This window comes from Mustela nigripes, chromosome 1 (assembly GCF_022355385.1).
Source record: "Mustela nigripes isolate SB6536 chromosome 1, MUSNIG.SB6536, whole genome shotgun sequence".
Taxonomy (NCBI): Eukaryota; Metazoa; Chordata; class Mammalia; order Carnivora; family Mustelidae; genus Mustela; species Mustela nigripes.
Window position 1 is genome coordinate 207,947,529 of NC_081557.1, and position 14,105 is coordinate 207,961,633.

The window sequence follows — 14,105 nt, forward strand, 5'->3', positions numbered from 1 at the left end:
GGAGAATGGCTTGAAGGGCTTGCTCAGGGTCAGGGAGGCTAGACGGGCACCCGTGAGAGCTGATGCCTGGACTTCAGAGCCCCTGGGAATCTGTGAGGGACAAGACAAGGGCAGGGGTGGGCAGCCAGAGGGTGGGCTGTGCCCTCTCCACTCCCACCAATTTTCTGTCAATGCCACAAAACTGGTAATGTTCAGAGCAGGTGGTGCCTTCCTTCTGTGACTTGAAGGAGCTGAGCTCTGTGCATCCCTCAGGGGCTGGGTGATGCAGGCATTGAGACCCTAGAAGGTAAAGCCAGGGACTAACAGACTGCCAGGGGAGATGTGGAGTTCTGGGAGGTCGAGGCAATCTGATCTAGGTCTCAAGTGCTGGAGAGGCCCTCAGGGGTCCCCAAGTGCAGATGTAGCAAGGATTCCCTACTGAAGGACTTAGCTGGGTCTTGAGGTTACAATGCAGTGCAAGCTGAGGCCTTGCTCTTTCCGCTTCTCTCCTGTTTCTCTCAAAAGCTCTGTACCATGAGAGAGGACTCATTATATTCTTTTCTTCGTGGTGACGCACAAACATGGGAGAGAGAAAGAACAGGGATAGTAAGCCCCTCCCCCTCCCAATTAGCTGCAGGGAGAAGCTGGCTTTTCCCAGGGCTGGGTGAGTGCCCCTGGCCTCCTGGAATCCTGGGGTGAATGGCTCCAGATTTGGGGGTTGGCCCCTTGGTGGTGACTAAAGGATTCTGGGGGAGAACCAGCCAAATAACCAGGGCATTCCCATGTGGGGTTTTGTTTGCTGTTTCAGTGCAAATTAGCAATTAGCAGGGCCTGGCGCTGGGCCACCTCGCCTTGCAAGGCCAACTGGCAGCACGTGTCATTTTGTTCTTGGCTGGGGATCCGCAGGCTGGGTGGCAACGAGCAGGCAGTGCAGGGGCCTGGACAAGAGGCATCATGGGTCCCCACCTAGCAGACCTCTCCCACTCCCATGGCATGGTGCCCAGGGACCCCCCAGCAAGCTGCCTTCCTTACTGGCCAGAGGAAGTGTGACACACAGCAGAGCTACACAGAGCTCTGGGATCCTAGGTTCCATCACACCCCTCTACAGATGGTAAGAGTCTGGGAAAGAGAGAGATTTGTCTAAGGTTACCCAGCTAGGGAGGGGTGGAGTTGGCATCTGAGCTCTCTTGCTTCCTAATTCAAGGCAGTTCCCTGAACCTGGGTTCTTGAAATTGACTAAGCTTCTGCCCCACCAGATGCTTGTGGAAACAGACTGTTGGCCCCACCAGAGTTTCCTATGGGCTCATTGGTGACATTGATGCTGGTGATCCTAGGATTACACTTTGAGAACCACTACTCTAAAACATATCACAAGATAATGAAAGAGAACATTGCCTTCCCCTATTCATAGTCAAAATAATTGTGGGGTATAAGCCAAGACTAGCAGAAAAAAATAGGAAACTGGGCAAATCATCTGATTGGCCTCTGAAAGCAAGTGAAACATGGATTCAGATGATCAACTAACTCCACCAAAGAAAGTCAGGTAAACATAGGATTCTGACAAATAATTCTCTTGGCCTGTAGAAAGCTAGAGAAACTGGGATTTAAGCAAAAGGAAGTATTTGCTGATGATCTCTTTGGGATGTATTCAAAGGAACCAAACTCATAGGAGACAGGAAAATGACCCCCAAACCAGGGTGGGGTGCGCCTGTCTTTACAGAGTGGCCCTAGCTTGGTCTATTTAAGGCTTCTCAACCCACTCCACTGCACTCCCCAACCCCCTAGGACCTGAGGAGTGGCACAGGCGATCCCCAAAACTTCTGGTTCCATTGGAGTTGGTCACCCAGACGTATGGATGCCAGATTTAGCAAACAGAAATATGGCACAGCCAATTAAATTTTGAGTTTTAGGTAAACAGTAAGTCTAAGGTGTCCCAAACATCACATGGGTGCATTTAGATTGAAAATCAAGTCCTTTAACCCTGCCCAGCCCCTACTCTTGCCTATGCCAACCTGGCCTTATTCACGCCAACGTGCATCTGACCCACGGCCAGCCTACTCCTCTGCAGACAGGGGTGGTCAGGATTAGATTTTTTTATCCACCAAAGTTCTTAGAACCAGGTCTGGCTCAACAAATGTGGTGCTCCTATCCCCTGGGGGCACCATGTCTTACAGACATTTTATCCCATTCAATTCTTGCAGCCATCTAGCAAGGTTATCATAATCCCATTTTACACAGGAAGAAATCAAAGTTCAATGTAAGGGGCATTTCTCTAACAAAAAACTGCATGCATCTAAGTATGCATTGGGATGATCAGACACACACACGCACAGTGACTGGGCCACTACAGACCAGCTACTCAACACATCTACTTAACACATAGTCCTTTCTTTGCATGTGTGATGAGGGCACCTGACATCTCCCCTTAGTGAATTTCTGGCATTCGGTACAGCATTATGACCCATAGTCATCGGGCCATTCATTCCGTCTCTCCACCTACATCCCACCTTCTCTCCAAAAGCCACTCTCCCTCTGCTGCACTCCAGCCCACATCCTGGCCCCACTGGCCAGAGTCAGGAAGCATGGGTAAGGATTCCGGGAGAACCTGAGGCCCTGGGGTAACTTCCCGTGGAGATGTGGGGATTCAGCTCAGTTAGGGGCTCCTGAGACACCCTTGAACAGAGGCTTCTTGGTGTTGGCTTTTTCGATGCCTGGGAGCTTGTATTTTTTACAGGAAGGGAGTAGAGAAATAGTAGAGATTACAGTGAAAAAAACCATAGACTTTGGAGTCAGACAGACCTGGCTGGGTCACCACTGGCTAGGTGACCTGGGCCAAGTGGTTTAAACACTCTAATCTCAGTTTGCCAGTCTGCTCAATGGGACCCACCAGCCCTGCTGTTTCTGAGGTCTCAGGACTTGCCACACAGAAGCAGCTAGCTCCAAGAGAGCCAGACAGACAGCTGAGCCTGATGGACACCTGCTGAGTTTTCCCAGCGACAGTTTTACCTGTCAGCTACCTGAGTCCCTTTCTGAAACATTTCGGGAATGACACGTTTCAGTCCTTGTTCAGCAAGTCTCACAGATGGATCATTTTTAATGGCCTGGGTAAATTCAGGGGACCGAAGAACACTTATTCTTGCTGGAGTGCCAACACGAAGGGGCTTTCTGGGTACAGGACTTTTGGTTTTGAAACCTGGGACAGTCCCAGAAAAACCAGGACAGGTTGGCCTCCCATTGCTACTCCTGTCATTATTAATAACCCTTACATGTAGAGTCCCATTACTCTTTATAGCACCCTCTATTATCTCTTCCGCCAAGCAACCATTTCCTCCCACTAGCAATTCTCAGTGTTTATAAGCGGTGCACGGTTACCGGGAGAGCTTCACAGCCGGTGTTTATTCAAATACTCACACTGCTCTAGGCAGGGGGGCATCGGGCATTTCAGCTCCCGGGAGCTCCAGGAAACTCAGGGTGGAGAATGCCTCTCTTCCCTCCTCACGCTGCAGGTGCCCTTGAAGGGTGGGCAATGGATCTGTCCTCCCTGCTCGGAGGTGGTCTTCTTCCCAAGCTGTTCCTGGAAAACGAGTGTCTCGTCCCTGGAACAAACAACAACCATGGACACAGGGAGACACTGGGGGAAAACAGAAACTCTTGAGCTCCTTCTCCTTCCACAAAGATGGCGTCACAACTGTCACTCCTCCCCATGAGCCAAGTCCCAGTGCCAGCCTTTCCAGGAGGGGCCCAAACAGCCGGCGCACCTACCTGCTGCCCCAGGAGCAGAGCCCGCCTTCAGTCTGCACGCAGAGCCAACCACACATCGCTTGGGTTATGTAATTAAAAACGTGAAGGGGACTAACTTTCAGCGCCCTGAGCCAGGGCCTGGGTTAAATCTGCTATGTTGTTGCTTTGTTTTGCTCATTAATTGGATCCAGACTTGGGGTTTTTGAGGCACCGTAATGTCCTCAGTGCTCTGAGAAGAACCACCGAGGCTGGAAGGTGCGCTTTGGAGAATGAGAAGCTGCTTCCCCCGGAAACTCAGCCTCCAGAAGGAATCCTAAGGAAGAGTTTGGGGACCTGGGCTCTGCCTCTTACCAACGCTGCGTGCTAGGTCCATCTCTGAGTCCTTCTCTTCCCTGGAAGTGGGACCTAGCTGGGCTCGCCTCCCAGAGCCGTGGTGGCATGGACAGGGAAGCTAGCACACCCGGGAAGCCCCAGGGAGAACGCCAAGCACACAGCTTGGCGTTGAGGAATGGCTCACAGCTTCTAATCACAACAGGAAAAGTGGCAGAACCTGCATTCCTCTATAATGGGGATTGGAAGCCAAGTGCAAAATTGGATATTTTAAGTATGTTTGTTTGATGGAATCCTCAGTGATTTTATATTATTTTAGTATTCCTTCTAGCCCTCCTGGACCTATCTATGGTCAAAATGCCAATAATCACAACGAAAGAACAATAGGGCCACGCTGACAAAGAGCTAAGTGTCTACCAGACTCCCTCTAAGCATGTTGCATGTACCACTCACCCTACTGATCCTCCCAGGGAAAAAAGGAATCGGTAGGTGCCATTCTTACCCCTGTGGTTGAGAAGAGGAAACTGGAGAATGAAGAGATTCGACGCCTCCCTGGAATTCCAGCGGTGGAGGTGGGTTGCAGACAGCCAGTCTGACTCTGCATTCCATGTTCTAGAGCACCAGGACTAGGGTCCGGGCTTCGGCCCCCTCGTATGTGTCTGCAGGAGACATAATGAAGGCTCAAGCATTTGGGCCAGTCCAGCAGGAAAGCTTTCCTTACTGAGAGGAGTTTCATTACAGGTGGAAAGGGTCAGTGCAGTTTTCCAGTTTTTACAATAAAAATTTAACCAACTTCAAAGAGTGAGCAGGTGCCAGACTTCTTTGGGATCACTGTTGTCCCCAGATCTCTTTGGCTCTGTATCGAGTAAGGGGAGATGGAAGTTGAGTAGACGGGAGAACCTACCTTATTCTAAGAGGAAAATGGGAGGACTGGTGAGAAAGAGGTACAGCACGGGAAAGGAGCAAGTCTTCACCCAAAATGGACCTTGGACTGAGCTAAGCTGGGTTCAGGTCCTGGCTCTGCCACCCCCAGGGCTGTAACAATAAACAAGTCACTGCAACTCACTGTGTGACTTTGCTCGGGCTGCTATAATACAGTGCCTGGGGCTGGGGGCTTAAACAACAGACTCATTGTCTCCCTGTCTGGAGGTTGGCAGTCCAAGACCAAGGTGCTGGCCATGTTGGTTTCCTCAGGGCATTGAGGGAGAACCCATTCCATTCGTAGATGCCACCTTCCCTCTGTGTCTCTTCACACTGTTGTCCCTCTCTGTGTGTCTGTGTCCACATGTCCTACTTATAAGGACACAGTCACACGGCATCAGGGACCGCCCGAATGACCTCATCCAGCTGTGATTTCACTGTAAGTCCCTCTCTCCAAATACAGTCCCATTCTGACATACAGGGAATTGGGGGGGATGGTGACAACTTCTGTATAAGAACTTGGGGAGTGGGGAGGGACACGATTCAGCCCTTAACACTCACCAAGTCCCAGCCTCTTGATCTGCACAATGAGATTATTGTATTAATCCCTCCTTCCTTCTGTTTGATTAAAAACTCCTTTTGGATCCTCCCCCAGACTTCATCTTTTTCATCAGTCAACCAACTTGTATTCTTGTCCCATCACATGCCAGGCACTGTGCTAGCCTGGGCAGACCTGAGGATAGTCCCAGAGGGTTTTTTCGGTCAAGAATGGAACTTGGGGCACTTGGGTATCTCAGTGGTTTAAAGCCTCTGCCTTCAGCTCAGGTCATGATCCCAGGGTCCTGGGATCAAGCCCCGCATTGGGCTCTCTGCTGGGTGGGGAGCCTGCTTCCTCCTCTGTCTATCTCTCTCTGTCTGCCTCTCTGTCTACTTGTGATCTCTGTCAAATAAATAAATAAAATCTTAAAAAAAAAAAAAAAGAATGGAACTTGGACCACAAGCAAATGCTCTCATAGAAGAAGGTTCTGGATGCTGTGGGAGTCTGGGAAACCCTTCTCCTGAAAGAACAGTGGTTCCCAGAGGAGGAGCCCCAAGCTGGGTCTGGGATAACGATGCAGGGCAGCTCCCCAGGGAGAGATGGGACAGGGGTACTGAGGGCATTCAGAGCAGTGGGAACCCAGCGAGCAGAGGTGAGGCTGTGGAAAGTAGCCCGCCGGAAAACTGAGATTTTGTCTCTAGATCTTCCTGATCCATACCCACTGACGAGTGCCAGGCTCACTGCTCCAGCTCTTGAACCTGTACTCCCAGACCCCACCTCACCCTCTCATGGCCCAGCCCCGGTTTCAGGTGCCCGTGTGCCCCTTTGCTCTACTCCACAATCCCTGCTGAGCACTGGGAGGGTGAGTGTGCAGCCCAAGGCCTCCAGATAGGTGGGAGTTGCCATCATTAGCTCCTGGAATCCTCCCCCACCACTTGGTGATGAAGGTTCCATGAACAGTTGCACACACACGTGAGAATGTGTGTGTGCATGATTGCTTTCAATACAGAGGAAATTAAACTTTCCCCATCTGCAAAATGAGGGAAATAAGACCTAAAACCTAACAGAGTCACTATATGCAAAATGTTCAGAGTGCATCCTGAAAGTTCAAATAACAGTCATCAGCCACTTTAAGTTACAATATTGTTACTTTGTAGATTTACTGTTGCATTAAAATAAAGTACTATAGGGCACCTGGGTGGCCAGTCAGTTGAGCATCTGACTTTTGATTTTGGCACAAGTCATGATCTCAGAGTCCTCAGATTGAGCCCAACGTCGGGCTTAGTGCAGAGTCAGCTTGTCCCTCTCTCTTCCTCTGCTCTTCTTCCTGCTGGCATTCTCTCCCTTGCTTTCAAATATATAAATATATAAAATCTTTTTTAAAAAGATAAATAAAGTGCTGTGTGCAAGTGCCCAATAAGCGGTGGGCATACAGCAGTGTCCAATTAGTGATGGATTTTGATTTTAGAAAGCGAGTAAAGGATGCTCTGGTTGGAAAAAATATGTGTTGATGTCCCTGGACAGAGCTAAAGTAGTTGAAGCTGCCTTTCATTGGCCTCAAGGTAACCAAGTATGGGGTCAGAAGCTGTGAGAACATTTGCTGAGTGCCTTCCATTTTCATTGCTCTGAATTCTAAATTATGTAGCTGAGCTTCCAAGTTAGCAGGCTGTGTGCAAGTTATTTAACTGTGAGCAGACAAGTTATTTAACTGTGAATGAAACTTAATAACCACTGGCATTGTCCTATTTTGAGTAGGACGATACCCAGGCACAGAGAGGCTCCCTGACTTTCCCGCGATCACACAGCAGTGAGCAGTGACACCAGGGCTCCAGCCGCCAACCTGGCTCAGAAGCCTCCTTCTTAGGAAGCTGAGCCAGTCCTTGGGCAGAAGCAGATCAGTTCCACCGGTCACATCAAGAGCAGAAGGGGGCATCTGTCCGGACCATGTGGAGACCCGAACCGCATGGACAGAAGTGCAGGCCAGGCCCAAGCTGCCCCAGCCCGCCAGACTGTCCCGTCACGGTTGGCTCCCTCGCACACGCAGTTAACTAGCCTGAAACAACCGTTGCAAATCTCTTTCCTGTTTTGACAACTCCCCTGTCCACCATGTCGCTGCTCTTGGATAGGTCCCCCCTCTGCTGGCTTCTGGAGCTCAGTGGTGTTTCCATGAGGATCCTGGGGAGGGGCAGGGGCTTGGGAATTAGTCCATGGAAAGTTGCACAAATGGATGGTTTGAAGGGCAGTTAAGAGTTCACACTCTCCCTTGGCCTCCAGGGAGCAGAGGCCTTCGCCTTCACAGATTTCTCACCCCCACTCTGAATGGGGATTCTCTGTGTCCTGGTCACTCACTGTAAGGAGATGGCCAGCACTGCACACCCACTTCCACTTCCACCCCAGCTGGGTTGTGTGTGTGAGAGAGAGACAGACAGACAGACAGGGAAACAGACAGATGAGCCTTGCCACTAACGAGCTGAGTGACCTTAAGAAGTCACTCACAGTTTTAGGACTCCATTCTCTCTGCTGGAAAATGAAGGGTTTGGACCACATCCACAGAGTTTTCAAACCCAGAAGAATCCTAGAAATTTCTGGATGTGCTTGGCCTAGTTTAAAACCCTGGGCTAAATAAAGAGTGAATTCTCTTCCAGAATTCTGTTACAGAGAGTGGCAGCACCCTGAACCTTCACTGCGCCCTTCTGATGCCGGCTGCCGTCCTCAGGGCTGGGGTGCAGACGGGTATTACGTCTATTTTTCCCACATTTTGCTTCATGCCAAATTACTATTACCTTAATAGTAGCTTCTTCCAACCTATGAATTGATGGAACAATCAAGTAATAAGTATTTCCTGCCAGCGGAGGCCTAGGAAAAAGCTGGAACCAACCTCAGCTGGTCCCCAAATTCCAATTCCACAGTCTCTCTGAGCTCAGAGCCGCTTCTGCAAATCATGGGTACTGATGCCTCCCTCATAGTCAGTGGCACCTGGAGGTGTGGACAAATGTGAACAAACACATTGGCCATCTTCAGGAAAAGGCCAATTTCTTTTTCCTAAAATAATCCAGGCTTGATGGTCCCTATTATACAGATGGGGAAAGTAAGACCCAGAGAGAGCAAGGGTCTTATCTGAGGTGACATGGCTAGGAAGCAGCCGAGCTGCCATCAAAAACCTAGATTCCCTCACTCCAGGCTGCAGGAGGGACATCAGATAACCTCTCCATCACGTTGCTATTATGGGGGATTTCACGAGCAGCCCCAATTCCTCTCCTCTCCCTGTGTCCACACTCTTCGCCATGTGATTTCTCAGTTCATTCCTCTCAAAGAAAGAGGAATACCTTCTTCCCCTCTTTGACTTTGGGTTCAACCATATGACTTGGGTCAATGGAATTTAGCAGGTACAATGCCACCAGTGGCTTACATGTGTTTTCATGACCAGACTTCCATGCCTTTGCAACAAGGAGAAGATGCCTGGGTTGACCTGGCTTAGCACACTGAGAGGTGTTTAGAGCACAGCCTCGCTGCCCACATGAGCCTGACCGACTGAGATCAGTGGGCCAAGCCCAGCCCAGATCAGTCAAGATCCAGGAGAACCCGTGAGCTAAATGAAGACAGATTTGCTGTTGAGATTCTGGACTTGCTTGTCATGCAGCAGGCTTGGGGACACTCATACATCACCTCATCTCTCTTTGGACTACAGTGACAGCAATCTACCTCCATGAGCAGTTCAGTGCCCCAAAAGCCTACCCAGGGGCTAAGCTACAGGACAAATGCAGTACGTCTTGAACCATCCATGTACTTGCATAAGACATTCCACACATTATGTCTATGTTAAAAAACATACTTGATTATAATCTACTGCAAGATGCAAAGTTGGCATGAATTGAGATAAAATAAGAGACAACGTACATTTTCTCTATTGGCGGGCGGGGGGGAGAGGAACCACTGTAAGCTTCCCTCTAGAACCTCCAAGACAGCCTCTCTCTGACAGGAAGTGCTTCTGTGGGAAAATGAAACATTGTTCTCAGGGGAAGTTGGGCCGAGAAACACTGGAGAAAAGTTCTAGTGTTTTCCAGCACATGGCCTTAGCAAGCCACTGCCTCTAGGAGCCTCTTTTTCTGTCATTAAATAGATGGGCCCAGGTTACCACCCAGGAGTGTTCAGAAAACCAAGGAACAGAAGGGAAGGTAGGCTGCAAGCATATGGCGTGGATGACTTTATGGCTTAGTAAGTAAATAACAACAACAAAAAGTTTCTGTTGGCACAAACATGCCTTTCAATCTTCCTCTAGCAATAGTCCTTAGAAACTACACGCAGTCAATTCTGTCTCTTGGAATTCAAGAGAACCACACACTACTCAGGAGGGACCTCTGAAATCACGGCATGCTCCTGCCAAGCCCTGACGAGTGGCTTTAACACTGGCACTACTATTATTCATCATTCAGGAGTGTTTACAGAGGCCAGTGGGGGGTGGGGCACTGTCCAGAACCCCCAGGCTGACACGGTCTCTTCCCTGCAAAAAAACAAAGCCTTGAAATATTGTGTTTTTATGTGTGCCTTGGGCTTTCTTAAAAATAGCATGCCTTGTGCTGTGTTTTCCTTGCCTTGCTTTCATGCTCTCGTTCTGAGCAGGAGGAAAAGGTGAATGAGGAATTTGCAGGCAGCCGAATACATAGGGATTTTCAGAAGCCTCTAAGTCCAGTGATATCTCTGGACCCTCTGGGTTTGGATGCCAGAGAAGCTGGCTGCCCAAATGAGAAATCCGAGGTTCACCCTCCACTTCCACCCTTCTGCCCCATCTTCATGGGCTGCCCAGCTTGCCCTATTGGTTGTACCTCTGACCTCCCCCACTATGACCCCCTTCTCCTCCCCCCACAAGTCTAGAATCACTGCCTCTGTCTTTGACCATGTGCATTAGCCTCATTGCCACTCCCATCCCATCCGGTCTCCCCCACAACAGAGCCCTCTTTCTGAATCCAAGATCTAATGGCATCTTCAGTAGAGTTTGTATTGCCAATAGGTAAGAGATCCAACTTCCTTAGTTTAGAATGCAAAGACCCTTCCAACCTGGCTCCAGCCCTCCTATTCAGCCTCATCACCACCCTTCCCTCCCTGGAACAAGACCCTTGAGCCATGCCAATATGACCATAATTCCCCATCTGCAATGCTTTCTCCTGCCTGGTAGGCCTCCCTTTCTCTGCCTGGGAGACTTCCATTTGGCCAATCCATCCTAAGTGAAGTATGACTTCCTTGGGGAGGATTTTCATTCATCAGCAAAAGTTCAGCAAGTCCTTGGAGACAGGACCAGGCCCATGGGCATGGGACTTGTTCAGGCACACAGGGCCTCACACATCAAAGAGCCCTATGCTTGGTTTAATGCTCTACCATCAACATCTTGACATTCTTAATAATTTTATCCTTGAGCTTGTGCTTTGTAAGTGAAGTCCGATAGGCCAACAGAGTGTGCCCATGAGCAGAAGAGATACTGAGAGTATGTATGTCTGGTGTTCCTTGCCCTTGCATTCACCAACAGGGTCTTTGGGAGACCCCATGAGCACAGAATACTGATGGACTTACAATGCAGAGTCCAGGAAGATACAAAGCAAGTTCAAAGTAAGCGTGTGACATCTGTGACTGGAAAACAGGGGCTCTGATATCTCCTGGAGGTCAGACTTTGTATTACAACCAGAACCTCTGTCAGACGCAGAAAGAAGGTATTGGCATTCTTGGTACTAATGACCAAGGATCCTTATCACAGCCTTCTTCATTCTTGTTACATCCCTGTATTAAGCAGTCACTTACACTGAAAGTGATAGGGTAGCCCTCTCTTTCCTTCCAGTGCTTCCTTACTCATCAGTGAACTGAGGCCAGAGAGCATTGGTAGACTGTGTGTATATCTAGAAATAAGATAAAAATGGTTGAGTGAATTTTGTGCAGTGTTTCCACAGAAATGTGTGTGTGTATGTGTGTGTGTGTGTACTACCAGATATGAAGACGCAGTTCCGGAGTATTCGCATACAAGTTAAATGCTCTTATATTTTCATTTTTCCAGTGTATCAGAAAATTTAAAGGTAAATGATAAAATTCAGGCTAATACATTTTTGTTTTTATTTAGACAGCTATCAAGTAGTAAACTTCTATTTTTTTTTTAAAGATTTTATTTATTTATTTGACAGACAGAGATCACAAGTAGGCAGAGAGGCAGGCAGAGAGGAGGAAGCAGGCTCCCCGCAGAGCAGAGAGCCCGATTCGGGGCTTGATCCCAGGACCTGAGATCATGACCTGAGCCGAAGGCAGCGGCTTACCCACTGAGCCACCCAGGCGCCCCTAAACTTCTATTTTTTCCAAGCTTCTACTTAAATTTCAATTAACATTCACTGCAATATTAGTTTCAGGTGTAGAATTTAGTGACTCATTGCTTCTGTACTGCATCCAGTGCTCATTACAAGTGCCCTCCTCAGTACTTATCATCCATTTAACCCTCAAGCAGTAGATTTTTAAAAACAACATCATAGGGTGCCCTGGGTTGCTTAGTCGGTTAAGCATCTGCTTTCAGCTCAGGTCATAATCCCAGGGTCCTGGGATTGAGCCCTGAATCGGGCTCCCTGCTCAGTAGGAAGTCTGCTTCTCCCTCTCTCTCTGCTGCTCCCCCAGCTCATGGTCACTCTATCTCTCTATTAAATAAATAAATAAAATCTTTTTTAAAAAAGATAAAAACCCCATCATAGGTCAAGAAAGAAACCACCAATGAAAAGAAACATTATGGCCATTCTTGGTCATTCTTTTTCAAGCATACATGCATTTACATGCCTACACACACACACACACACACACACACACACACACACTGCAATGGCTTTTTCACAAGGCTAGATGAGATGTACTTGGGTACCTCTCAGACTCTGAAAGGAACCACCTTGCTCTGATGTCTTCTCTGTGGATGTCCACTCCTGGACACGGTCCTAGAGATGCAAGGGCTTGTCTAGTGCCCAAATTGAAGGAACCTTGGCAACACAAGTGTCAACTCTACCCATGTAGTTACACATCATTGCAATTTCCTGTGTGTGTGTCTGCCTTGTATGATTCATTTTATTGAATGAATGAACAGATTGATTAATAAATCAAAGGATCAAAGAATCGAAGAATGATTATCAAGCCAGAGTAACGACTGCTGAGTTTGGTCCTGCTATGGCAGGGCCTGGTGGACCTGCAGATCTGGTGGTACACTGGTCACACCATGCTGAGCTGGGACGGGTAGCCGGGCCAATGGTGTCAAGGTCCAGGTTTCAGAGCTATTGGATGGATACGTTCGAGGATGGGTTTTGGAGCCAGACAGGGTTCAAATCATGCCTTTCCTGCTACCTTCTGTGACTTTGGGCAAATCACATGTTCCTTCTAAGACTCAGCATATCCATAAAAGGGGGAGGGAAATACCTTGTAAGATTTTTAAAAATGATCTTATATAATGTGTATTTTAACACTGGCAATTCCTGGCAGCAAGTGCTACACTTATTTTCATCCCTAGACACACACAGAAATCTTAAGGCAGCCACTACAGGAGGAAATAGCTTTCAAGGTCATAAGAGCTTTCATCTGTGCTACTTGGCACGTGAGATGTTTTTCATGTACTGGCTTGTGTGGTTAACTGATGGGAAAGAAATAGAACAACAGGCAGAACACTCAATAAACATTTACTGAACTGAACGTAATCCAGATCCCTCCCTGGCTCCCTGTTTTTATTAAAGGCAAAGTCGTACCCTCTTCCCAGCCCCTTCCCCACCTGCCCCTCTCCCCATTCTATACCATCAGCTACCTATCCTACCTGGCTTTGTCTTCATGGATTTGGTCCAAACACTGGCTGAGAACTATGACATGGCTGTATTGGTCCCTGTAAGTCTTGTAAGGAGCAAGCCAGAAGAGGGCGCTGCCCTCACAAAACTTACAGTCTGGCGTAAAAGAACAGACCCTGAATAAATACATACCGAATACACACATTTCCACTGCATACTGGGGTCAGGGTTCCAGCAGGTTGAATGGGGCAGAAGATGCGTTATCAATGTGTGGGAGGAGAAAAGACTCTTCTGAGAAAGAGTTGGGGTCGGTAGTAGGAGAAGAAGCTGGCCAGTCAAAACAAAACAAAACAAAATACAAAAACAAACAAACAAACAAACAAACAAACAAAAAAACCAAAAAAAAAAACATGAGAAGGGCTTTGACAGCAGCAGAAATAGCACATGCAAAGGCCCTGAGGTAGAAGGGAGTTCTTTGGGTGTGGCAGGAATGCAGTGAGCAAGGCAGAGATGGAGAAACAGCAGCTCACATTTACTAAGGACTTAGGTTGTGCCGGACACTGTCCTAAGGGTTCCAAAAGTATTGACCCAATCCTCACAACAATCCTATGAGAGAAGGTTCCCACCACCCCCCCCCATCATTTTACAGGTAGAGAAGCTGGGATCCAGAGAGGCCAGTCCAGAGACCACCCAGATAGTGAGCAGTGGAGCCTGGATTCTGTCTCAGGTAGCCTTGCTGCAGACTCTGCCTAACCCATGGAGCTGCCCTCCACCAAGGCTGCCTCAGCATCCCAGGGAACTCTATACACCATGTTAGA